The 10,891-nt window shown below is 38.1% G+C and overlaps 1 non-coding gene across 1 annotated transcript; it reads right to left on the bottom strand.

Annotated features, from left to right (window-relative positions):
• Positions 1-10,333: 10,333 nt before the first annotated feature.
• Positions 10,334-10,432, bottom strand: LOC142181422 (U6 spliceosomal RNA). Its single transcript, XR_012710075.1, has one exon. It is a non-coding gene; the product is annotated as a U6 spliceosomal RNA (small nuclear RNA).
• Positions 10,433-10,891: the final 459 nt, after the last annotated feature.

The following is a 10,891-nucleotide window of genomic DNA, read 5'->3' as shown; positions in this document are numbered from 1 at the left end:
TAAAGATTATAGGCGGATTCAGGATTAAATTTTATAGGTTATTATTTTTTAAGGTTTTTAATATTAAATTTATTATACCGTTAAAGTTATGGGCATGCTTATTATCTGTTAGATATTAATGAATTTCACGTAAATTTATATTCCGCATAAATAATTTGTTCGAAAATTGAGTAGCGTTATTTACAATCTAAGTTGGCATTCCATATTTCAAAATGGCCCACCTAATAATCTGACGTTTGATTGCTTTGGTTATTGCCGGTGCTAAGCTACCCCACGCCACGCCATGCCCCAAAATCCCAGCAAATGGCAAATGCCCAAATATGATATTGGTATGTGACGAGTTTTGGCCTTTTGGGTGACCACTTGGCGACAGCATACCCGCGTATGGGTCAATAAAAAATGATAGAGCAAAGCGTGTCATCTGCAGAGGATATTAAGAGGTGCTTTTGGGAGGGGTTGGATGAGATTGTTCGTAGTATACCGCCTTCTGAGAGGTTATTCATAGGAGGAGATTTCAATGGTCATATTGGGTCATCTGCAGGTGGGTACACTGAGGTGCATGGCGGCTTTGGTTACGGAGAGCGGAACGGAGGGGGCATTGCGCTGTTGGACTTTGCCAAGGCTTTCGATCTAGTCATTGCGAACTCGAGTTTTACGAAGCGGGATGAACATTTGGTTACTTACCAAAGTTCGGTGGCGAAGACTCAGATTGACTATCTCCTCCTCAGGAGATGCGACAGAAGGTTGTGCGAGGACTGCAAGGTTATCCCCAGTGAGACCCTCTCAACACAGCATAGGCTTTTGGTGATGGACATTTGTATTAGGATAATGAGGAAGAAGAGGTCAGTACAAGGACGCTCTAGGATTAGGTGGGGCGCCTTAACTAAGGATAAAGCTAAGGAGTTGGAAGGAAGGTTATCGGCAATGGGAGCTTGGAGAAGTGGTGGGGACGCAAACACAATGTGGTCGACGACGGCGGACTGTATAAGAAAGGCGGCGAGAGAGATGTTAGGGATATCTACGGGCCGCAATGGTGGTCATAAAGGAGATTGGTGGTGGAATGCAGCTGTCCAAGGTAAAGTGGAAGCGAAGAAGGCGGCTTACCTGCGGTTAGTAGGGAACACTAACGAGGAGGAGAAGAGAGAGAACAATCAGAGGTATAAGGTAGCTAGGAAGGAGGCAAAGATGGCAGTGACGGAGGCTAAGACGACAGCTTTTGCTCGTCTGTATGAGGAACTAAGGAACAAAGGCGGGGAGAAGAAGTTATTCCGACTCGCTAAGGCGAGAGAGAGGATAACTCGAGATCTAGACCAGGTGAGGTGCATAAAAGATGACGACGGCAAAGTTTTGATGGGAGATGACCAGATTAAGAGAAGGTGGCAGACCTACTTTCATAAACTTCTAAGTGAAGAAGGAGATCAAGATATTAGACCTGGGGAATCGAGGAATGCCGACAGTCACCATGAATTAAGTAATTGTAGGGACATTGAGATCGATGAAGTCATGGAGGCAATGCGTAAGATGAGAGGGGGCAGAGCTACCGGGCCAGACGAAATCCCGGTTGAACTGTGGAGGTGTGTGGGTAGAGCAGGCTTGGAATGGCTTACTGCATTGTTTAGTGTTATATTCAAGACTAATAGGATGCCTGAAGAGTGGAGGTGGAGTACAATGGTCCCGTTGTATAAGAACAAAGGTGATGTCCAGAGCTGTAACAACTATAGGGGCATCAAATTACTAAGTCATACCATGAAAGTTTGGGAGGGAGTGGTAGAAATGAGAGTGCGAAGGACGGTGTCTATTTCAGACAACCAGTTCGGGTTCATGCCGGGACGATCTACCACAGAAGCTATCCACCTTATTAGGAGGATGGTGGAACAGTACAGGGATAGGAAGAAGGATCTTCACATGGTGTTTATTGATTTGGAGAAAGCGTACGATAAGGTTCCTAGGGAGGTCTTATGGAGCTGCTTAGAGGATAAAGGGGTCCCGATTGACTATATTAGGGTGATTAAAGACATGTATGATGGAGCTAAGACTCGGGTTAGGACAGTAGGAGGCGACTCTGAACATTTTCCAGTTATTACGGGGTTGCACCAAGGGTCTGCGCTCAGCCCATTCCTATTTGCCCTGGTGATGGATGCACTGACTCATCATATTCAAGGGGAGGTGCCATGGTGCATGCTATTTGTTGATGACATTATTCTAATTGACGAGACACGAGGCGGCGTCAACGAGAGGCTAGATATTTGGAGACATGCTCTTGAGTCTAAAGGTTTCAAGTTGAGCAGGACGAAGACGGAATACCTCGAGTGCAAATTTGGAGTTGAGCCGACAGAAGCGGGAGTTGAGGTGAGGCTTGACTCTCAAGTCATTCCCAAAAGGGGTAGTTTCAAGTACCTTGGATCGGTTATTCAGGGGATCGGGGAGATTGACGAGGATGTCACACACCGTATAGGGGTGGGGTGGATGAAGTGGAGGTTAGCGTCGGGAGTCTTGTGTGATAAGAAAGTGCCACCGTTACTAAAAGGTAAGTTTTATAGAGCAGTGGTTAGGCCTGCCATGTTATATGGAACTGAATGTTGGCCGGTAAAGAACTCACACATCCAGAAGATGAAAGTAGCGGAGATGAGGATGTTGAGGTGGATGTGCGGGCATACAAGAATGGATAAGATTAGGAATGAAGATATTCGAGAGAAGGTGGGAGTGGCCCCCATAGAGGACAAGATGCGGGAAGCAAGACTCAGATGGTTCGGGCACATTCAGAGGATGAGCACTGATGCACCGGTGAGGAGGTGTGAGCGACTGGCTGTAGTGGATACGCGGAGAGGTAGAAGACGACCTAAGAAGTATTGGGGAGAGATGATCAGACAGGACATGGCGCGACTTCGGATTACTGAGGACATGGCCCTTAACAGGGAATTATGGAGGTCGAGTATTAAGGTTGTAGGTTAGGGGAGAGTTGTGAATATTTCTACATCACAATAGAGTGAGACTAGCCAGTTAGGAGTTAAACTAAGAATATCATTGGTCATCTATTGATGCAAGGCTTTACCTGCTAGTCTTACTATACCAGTCATCTTTTTCGTATGTCGTATTCTGTATTTCATATCTATTGTATTGCTATTATTTTATTATGCATTTTTATGGTACTAATATACCGGCTTCTGTTGCTTTATGAGTCGAGGGTCTCCTGGAAACAGCCTCTCTACCCTTCGGGGTAGGGGTAAGGTCTGCGTACATATTACCCTCCCCAGACCCCACGTGTGGGATTATACTGGGTTGTTGTTGTTGTTGTAGAGCAAAGCGTGTGACAAAATAGTTGGAATCCTATCATCTTTTATTTCGTATTTGAGCCCCAGGAATAAAAACTTCTTTATTCCCTTAGTATGTCTCTTTTAAGTTGGTAGAGTTGACCAATGTATGATTTTGGAGTAAACAACCTCAGAATTGGTATTTGAAGATTCTCATAGGTTCGTAAGGTGATTTCGAACTTGGGTGCATGTCCGAATTGAGTATCGGATGGTCTGGGAGCGATTCAACGCTTATTATCGGAAGTTTGCATTATGGAAGGTTTTGAATTTGCTAAGTTGGACTTTATTGTAATATAGATATAGCACATGTAATAATTAGTTAGTCACGTACCTTTTCTTGTTAATGACAGCTGTTAATGAGCTGTCAATTAGTTAGTGGATTAGCTTAAGTTAATGGCAGTTAGGTGTATAAAAGTATTCTTCTTCTTCTTCTTCTTCTTCTTCTTCTTCTTCTTCTTCTTCTTCTTCTTCTTCTTCTTCTTCTTCTTCTTCTTCTTCAATGAAACAGTAGTTTATTTTCTCTCTTAACCATATCTCTTCTCAGAGTTTCTGCCATTGATACACCTTCAAATCCTTGCTATTTCTCGTGGTATCAGAGCAGGAGATACTGGAATCTCACGCTGTGACGCTCCTAAGTTGATTACTGGTCTAAATTCTTCCATTTTCGTTGATCAATTGCTTCTATTGACGCAACAATGGCAGAAAACATAATTGACCACACACATCCCCTTTTTTGGGTCCTTTAGACACTCCGAGCTCAGTATCGATTCCGGTAAAGCTCACTGGGTCAGAAAACTATGGGCTATAGAGTAGGTCGATGAGGATTGCACTTTTGGGGAAAAGGAACCTAGGTTTGTGACTGGTACATGCAAAAAGGAAACCTATAAGACGACTGATTTACAAGAGCAATAAGAGACCTGTAATGCTATAGTTTTGTCATGGATCATGAACAATATGTGTGAGGAACTCCTTGGTGGCATTGTGTATGCATCAGATGCTCATCTCGTTTGGGAGGATCTATGGGAGAGATTCGATAAGGTCAATCGAGTAAAAAATTTTCAATTACATCGTGAATTGCAACTCTCTCACAAGGAACTAGATCAGTTTCAATTTACTTCACAAAACTAAAGGAACTTTGGCATGAGTATGATGTGTTTTTCCCTTTTTCTAATTGCGGATGCCGTAAGTCTAAGGTAAATCTAGAACAAATACATCAACAAAGAGTTATGCAATTTCTCAACATTAGTAGTATAGCAGAGAATAATTGTTTTGTTTGTCCCTTAGCAAAACAATCTAGGTTGAAATTCCCACTTAGTGACTCTAGAGCTGATAGATTGTTTCATCTTGTACATATGGATCTTTGGGGCCTTATAAGGTTCCTACATTCAATAACAAGTACTACTTCCTTACTATTGTAGATGATCATTCTAGATACATATGGGTGTATTTCTTGCAACTAAAGTCTGAAGTGATAGTAGCAATAAAACAGTTTTTTAACATGATGCAAAACCAGTTTGGAGTCATGGTTAAGATACTGAGATCAGATAATGGGACTGAGTTCTTTAACTCACAATGTGCAGCCTTGTTGAGTAACTTTGGCATCATTCATCAGAGTAGTTGTCCTTATACCCCTCAACAGAATGGCATAGTAGAAAGGAATCATATGCACATTCTTGACACAACTAGAGCATTGAAGTTTCAGGGGTCCATTCCTATAAGGTATTAGGGCATGTATGTAAATGTTGCAGTATATTTGATTAATAGGTTGTCATCAACAACTCTAGGGAGCAAGGTGCCCTTTGAGCTACTATATGGTAGGAAGACATCTCTCATTCATCTAAGAGTTATAAGTTGTCTGTGTTATGCAACAAGCCTGCCCAAGGGAGACAAATTTGCTAAACGAGCCAAAGCAACAGTTTTAATAGGATACTCTGAGACACAAAAGGGATATATACTTCTGGATCTACAAACTAGGCAATTCTTCACTAGCATGGATGTTGTTTTCAGGGAATCTGAGTTTCCTTTTGCCAAAGGAAGTACTAATATGAGCAAGGAATCTGAATTGTCTATGTTTTCTCCTATACATATAAAAATGTCATATCATAACAGTACTCCAGGAGAATCAAACTTACTAGAAACAACAGTAAATGCAGATAACATAGAAACAGAAAATAATACACAACATGCAGTTAAGGAGGCAGATTCTGATAGTTCTGATGCAGCAATCCTTCAGGATGTAGAAGTTCAGAGTCCTATTGTTCATGATGTAGAGGCTCAGAATTAGTCACACAATGAAAGGCAGCAATCACTTGAATAAGAAAATGGAAGTGTACCATCAAATATGGGCAGGAAATCCTCAAGACAGACTAAGGAGCCACTATGGATGAAAGATTATATCACTACAAAGAAGGGTGTTGCTTTCAACTATACAATTTCAAACTATTTGTCTTATGACAAAACATCCTCCAACTATCAATGTTATTTGGCCAAGTTCTCTCAACAGATTGAGCCACAGTCCTTCAGATAAGCTACTAAAGATAGTAGATGGATTGAGGCTATGAAACATGAGGTAACGGCTTTGAAGATAACAAAACATGGTGCATAGTTGATTTGCCAAAGGGCAAGAACACAGTGGGCTCAAAATGGGTATATAAGATTAAATATAAAGCAAATAGGGACACTGAGAGATATAAGGCAAGGCTAGTGGCAAAGGGGTATAGTCAAAGGGAAGGATTGGACTATCATGACACTTTTTCACCTGTGGCAAAAATGGTCACTGTAAGGTCAATCATAGCTCTTGCTACCTCAAAAGGTTGGAATCTGTTCCAAATGGATGTGTACAATGCCTTCTTGCAAGGTGATTTGTATGAGGAAGTTTATATGAAATTACCTGAGGGATTCAGACAACAAGGTGACAAGAAAGTTTGCAAGTTAATGAAGTCCTTATATGGGCTTAAACAAGCTTCAAGACAGTGGAATATCAAGCAAACAGAAGTACTTCTAAGTGCAGGCTTCATCCAAAGCAACTATGACTACTCTCTATTCACTATGAGAAGCCAAGAATAGGTAGTGATTGTCCGAGTTTATGTAGATGATCTTCTCATCACAGGAAGTAGTGCAAACTTGATCAAACATGCCAAGGATATTCTACACCATAAGTTCAAAGTCAATGATCTAGGAGAACCAATGATCTAGGAGAACTTAAATACTTCTTGGGAATTGAAGTGCTAAGATCCAAGGCTGGCATTTTGCTGAACTAGAGGAAGTATGTACTGCAGCTTATCTCAGAGATGGGATTAAATAGGGCTAAGCCTGCTTGCACACCCTTAGAGGCCAATGCAAAACTCACTTCAGTAGAATATGATCAGGCAAATGAAGTCAAGGATGATCCCCTGTTGCAGGATATTAGTGCCTGTCAAAGGCTAGTTGGAAAATTGTTGTATGTCACAATTACAAGACCTGACATCAATTATGTTGTGAAAACCTTGAGCCTATTCATGAAAAGACCCAAGAAGTCTCATTGGGATGCTGCAGTTAGAATTGTAAGATACTTAAAAGATGCACCAGGTCAGGGAATCTTAATGGTTTCTAATCACACATGGGAGTTAACATGCTGGTATGATTCAGACTGGGCAGCATGTACCAATACAAGAATGTTAGTTACTGGTTATGTGATAAAGTTTGGAACTTCCTTGGTGTCTTGGAAATCAAAGAAACAACAAACTATGTCAAGAAGCTTAGCTGAAGCTGAGTACAGAAGCATAGCTGCTGCAACTGCTGAAATCGTATGGTTACTAGGTCTGTTTAAAGAGTTAGGTGTGAAGATTACACAACCATTGGCAATTCTTTGTGACAGTAAATCTGCCATTCAGATTGTAGCAAATCCCATGCTACATGAACGGACAAAACACATAAAAATTGATTGTCATTTCATTACGGACAAGATCAAAGAAGGGATAGTTCAAGCAGTTCATGTGAATACAAAGGAGTAGCAGGCTGATTTGCTAACCAAAGGTTTGGGAACTACTCAACATGTGCATCTTCTTGACAAGCTTGGAGTGCTCAACATTCTACACCCTCCAACTTGAGGGGGGCATATTGTAATATAGATACAACACATGTAATAATTAGTTAGTCACGTGCATTTGCTTGTTAATGACAGCTGTTAATGAGCTGTCAATTAGTTAGTGGGTTAGCTTAAGTTAATGGTAATTAGGTGTATAAATGTATTGTTCTTCTTCTTCTTCTTCTTCTTCTTCTTCTTCAACAATGAAACAGTAGTTCGTTTTCTCTCTTAACCGCCTCTCTTCTCAAAATTTCTGCCATTGATACACCTTCAAATCCTTGCAATTTCTCAGACTTAAAGTGGACTTTGATGTTATCGGACTTCGGGCGGTGTTTCGGTTCCTTGGATAGGTTCACTTAGTTGATTGAAACCTGTATGTGAAGTTTGGTCGTGATCCGGAATGTCTAAGTGTGATTCGGACGCGTTCGGTGAACTTTGAAGGCTTGAAAGTTAAAAGAAGGATTTTGATCGTCGATCCGTGATTTTGATGTTATTTGTGGCTTTTCAAGCCTTTTGATATGTTTGGATAAGGTACGGGGATTGTCTGGTATGATTAATTGGACGGGGTTCTGGGAACTCGGGCGTGTTTCGCCTTCTAAAAAAGAATTAACACAATTTAAAATAAGAATATTTATTTTCTTTTACTCAACTTATAAACGATTCAAAAAAATTATACTAGTTTACTATAATTAAGTAACAAATAAATAATAAAAATACATATTGATTCAATATGATTATGTGATAAAAATTTAAATGAAAGCAAATCATAGCAATCGACTCTCTAAATGACAATGATGTCATTCTTTTTGGATAGAAAATAATATCGGACTCCCAATGATTAGCTAGTTGTTCAATAATTGTATCAATTATTATCACCACCCAAATATAAAATATGTTTTAATTGACTCAAAATACAAAAAAAAGTCAAGATATATCCACAAAATAGCATACAACAAGTTGCTTAAGAATTTCCTTTCTCTTGGGTGCAATTTGATTATGGCGTAATAGTTTTCGTTTATAGACTCCACAATGATTTGGACAATCTAACGATTTTCAAAATACATCTAGAACTTCTTTAGAAGGGATTGGATCAACGATAAAGTTATTTCCGTGTGACCTATAGGTCACGTGTTTAAGTTATGAAAGTAGCCACTAATGCTTGCATTAAGGTAGACTATTTATATTACACCCTTTGGGTATTTCTCTTTCACGGATCTTACGCGAAATACTTTGTACATTGAGTTGTCATATATATATATAAACACCCTTTGCTTTTCCCAAGAAGAACGATATGCTCGTCGATAATAATTTTTAAGATACTTTAAAAAAATACGATTTCAATTATACTTCTAACAATTAAGTATGTGATCTGCCACAATTAGTTAAAATATGCTAATATAGTCACTCTGTTTCAATAAAAATGAACCTTTTTTAGTTAGTTTTTTTTTTAAAAAAATTTCTTTCTAAATTTGGAAAGAATGTAACTTTAAAATTTTCATCTTATCCTTAATGACATAATTTATAGATACACAAATATCTATAGACATAGATTTTGAACTAAGGTTTCATAAGTTTTTTCTTTTTCTTAAATGTTACGTGCAGCGAAATAGGTTCAAATAAATTTTATATGAAGGGAGTAATAGCCCGTTTGGCCAAGCTTTTAAAATCAGCTTATTTTGAGAAGTGTTTTTCTCAAAAGTACTTTTTAAAAAAGTGATTTTGGTGAGAAGTAGTTTGTTTGACTAATTAATTTGAAAAACACTTTTGAGCAGTAATTAGTGTTTGGCCAAGCTTTTGAAAAACTGCTTTTAAGTTTATTTTTCTCAAAAGTGCTACTCAGAAAAGTGTTTTTGGAGAGAAACTACTTTTTTCTACTTCTCCAAAACTGCTTCTGTTTCTCCTCAAAAACACTTTTTTTCCTTCCAAAAGCTTGCCAAACACCTCAATTTTTGGTCAAAAGTGCTTTTGATAAAAAAAAAAAAACACTTTTGGCCCAAAAAAACTTGGTCAAACGGGCTATAAGATTTATTAGCATCGTTTTGTGTATAAAAGCTAAATCTCAAAGTAATAATTCCAAGCTTTCTTTCTGGCCTTTTCTGCTTTGGAGTATGGGCCAAGTCGGATCCTTTTATGCAAATAGTCTCCTTTTGAAGGAAAGTTAATGGATCCGTATGAATATGCCAAAGGATCCTCTTTGTTTGGTACCTTTGCATAAGTAAAATAATATTGAAATTAAAGATTCATTTTCTGTCCAAATACAGCTCCCTTTCTTGTTTTTCTTCTTCTTTAGTACGTTAAATTAAGGAATTTCTAACTTATCATCATTTAGCCAAAAGTCTGTAGGAAGTTAGGAACACTTCTAAGTCTGTAGAGGTGGAGGCCAGACGGATCCAGGATCGAAGTTTATAGATTTCTATACCGGCTTCAAGTTAATATTCTAATAATAAGTAGGATTTTAGTGTATTTTTAAATATATATATACAAAAACTAATGAGTTCACGTGAACCTATAACTAACATTGTGGATCCCCGCATAGAGGAAAGAAAATTGGTAACTTTGCTTTAGGTTCATGTTAAATCAATTCAATTTAGATGACTATTCATTCTCCTAATTAAACCAAATAATATAGCAGGTACTAATCTGCCTAAATCAATCCAATATTCCAATCTTATCATCTTCTATAAGTAGATATCAAATGCACCTTATGATACAACTGTAATGGTCCCTCTCATTATATTATATGACATTGACCTATACCTATTTGTGCTTCAAATCCTCATCAGACAATGAAATAGGCGCGTTCGGACATGATTTGGTTAAAATTTAAAAAAGAAAGTATTTAAAGTTGAAAATATATATTTGAAAGTTGAGTCTTGTTATGCCCATAATTTACATATATAGAACTTTCCAATAGGTTAGCAAAAATGGTAGAATTAGTTTTTTTTTTATTTTAAAAAAAAAATACGAACATTTCTCTATTTGTGTCATCCTTGCATAGACCATGTTCATGTTCTTTGTATCGTTCCAATTTTACGGGATGTATTAGTTTTTTTTCAAAAGAGCAACTCGATGATCAGGAAATTACAGTTTGAAATAATAATTTAAGTATGAATTTTAGTGACATCTTGCGCCCACTTTTATCTTATTTCAATCTTGCGTTCTTTATGATAATTAACTACGTGAAACTAATATGATATTAGCTTCAAGAAAACAGAGGTAAAAGAATTACCGATTCAAAATCCAATCCTTTTCGGACACTCTTTATAGTGTTCCACAGTTAGCGAGGATAAAATAAAAGAATAAAGAAATATTTTTCTTCTTTTAAATTTATTAAAATATTATAGTGCCGTACCACAAACCTGATAAGGAAGAAGAATGTGGTTATGCAATATATTCTACAGTTTGTTTGACATATACCTAAAGACACCATATCAAGTTTATTGGACCACCCAAATTTGGGAGCATTATATATGTATATATCTTATCCATATGAATGTAGTGTTTATATAATTGA

Source organism: Nicotiana tabacum, chromosome 5, assembly GCF_000715075.1.
Source record: "Nicotiana tabacum cultivar K326 chromosome 5, ASM71507v2, whole genome shotgun sequence".
Taxonomy (NCBI): domain Eukaryota; kingdom Viridiplantae; phylum Streptophyta; class Magnoliopsida; order Solanales; family Solanaceae; genus Nicotiana; species Nicotiana tabacum.
This window is presented reverse-complemented; position numbering and strand designations above follow the sequence as displayed.